The sequence below is a fragment of the Branchiostoma belcheri genome, unplaced genomic scaffold (genome assembly GCF_001625305.1).
Source record: "Branchiostoma belcheri isolate BF01 breed outbred unplaced genomic scaffold, Haploidv18h27 scaffold70, whole genome shotgun sequence".
In the NCBI taxonomy this organism is placed as follows: domain Eukaryota; kingdom Metazoa; phylum Chordata; class Leptocardii; order Amphioxiformes; family Branchiostomatidae; genus Branchiostoma; species Branchiostoma belcheri.
Genome location: NW_017804354.1, coordinates 1337062 through 1339046, shown reverse-complemented (window position 1 = coordinate 1339046; position 1985 = coordinate 1337062).

The window sequence follows — 1985 nt, the reverse complement described above, 5'->3', positions numbered from 1 at the left end:
GACTGTTCTGTGTTATGTGGTTTATGTTTTTATCCAAACTACATTTTGAACTATTGACTATCAAGTTTCAGATGGGTCGGCCTAAATACCTAATCATGAGTCAACTGCTATAAAACACTTCTTCTCTTTCTGTATGACCTATAAATGTAATTATGCCAACTTGGGGGTTGCTTGACTGGGTGTCAGAGTTGGTAGGATAGCCTGACTCCTGCTGCTGGGAGAAGCTCCAATGAGAGTTAGTGTTACACAGGGACAGGACACCTGTCATGAAGGTACTTAGCAGGCAAATACATACCAAGCATGTACATGTGTGCCAGATTTGGTAGGAGCCCTGGTGTGACTAATTAAGATTTTCTAGGAGTGTGGGCCAGCCCTAAGGATTTGTTTGTTTGTTTTAACAATCATGTGGGTGGGACCATAACTAATCAATGCTCAGGCCAGTAGCAATCTAAGATTTGTAAGCACAATACACAAGCATCAGCACAGCCCTTTCAAGCACACTTAGGTACACTCTGGATGCACAATGTATCTAAACATATTAAGATTCCTTTTCTTTACTTGCTACAGAATATTCACCCCTATCAGTCAATCAACTGCGCATTTACTAAGTATATCTGGAATATCTGAAGGACGTGCAGCAGGATTACTTTGATTCGGATCAGAGAAAATCAGTTTTGTAGCAATGTATTCTAGCGGAAAACAGGAAGTATCCATGCCACCACAGAGTACAATGTCTCTCCCATCGCCTCTTCTCTTGCATCCCTACATTTGGTTGGGAGCGAGCCGGACCTCTCGCAACCCGTGTTATCATACCTCCTGAATCGCCTGGCAATGAATCCACCTGCCTGATCGCTGCTCAAGCTGCGCTACCACGCCTACAACCGCCTGCCTCACCCACCTGCTGCAAACCGACCCCTGTCGTCGACATGCTGCAACAACAAAGCCAGCTTGCCGGCCAACTACTTCTGCCATGTACCCAGCCATCTCTGGCCGCCATCACTGAGCACCGAGCACAACATCACTCCACGCGTACAAGAACTCAAGCTTCAGTCTGACAATGACCATCAGCTGGTGTGTTACGCCGAAAGGCGGTTATACCGACTATACAGATATAGATACAGCATGAAGTACTGTGACCTGAATGACCTAAAAGTACTTGTGCCTGAAATGTGTGTGCCATCTGTAAACTCTTTTGTGCTTTTTGAAGGTACTTGGCAGAATGTCCTGTCTTGTATGTTTTTTTGCAGCACAGGGATTAGTAGCAAACACATACACAATGTAGGACGAGTGTGAGTCCACTCTCAGTCTAACATCATAAAATAAATAAGGCATTGCAAATTCCTTCATATTTTGCATTTGGATAGAGAATTCTGCATTTGGGTTGCAGAATTCTGCATCTGAATGCAGAATTCTGCGCAGAATTCTGCATCCGAATGCAGAATTCTGCAGAACTGACCTAGTCCCAGGGGACCTACAGTGTATCGATGATACCTACACAACTTTCAGCGGGTAATATAATAATGTCTTAATGGTTAAAGGTCGTCCGGAATGAGAGTCAGTCCGGAATTAAAGTGTTGTCTGTTTGTAGTATAATTATACAGTTTGCACATAGTATATGCACCTATGTGCACTTTGCACATAGGTGTGTGCACTTTGCACATAGTGTGTGCACTTTGCACATAGGTGTGTGCACTTTGCACATAGGTATGTGCATTTTGCACATAGGTGTGTGCACTTTGCACATAGGTATGTGCATTTTGCACATAGGTGTGTGCACTTTGCACATAGGTGTGTGCATTTTGCACATACTGTATGGAGAATTATATTATAATTATACAGTTTACACATAGTATATGCACCTATGTGCACTTTGCACATAGGTGTGTGCACTTTGCACATAGTGTGTGCACTTTGCACATAGCTGTGTGCACTTTGCACATAGTGTGTGCACTTTGCACATAGGTGTGTGCACTTTGCACATAGGT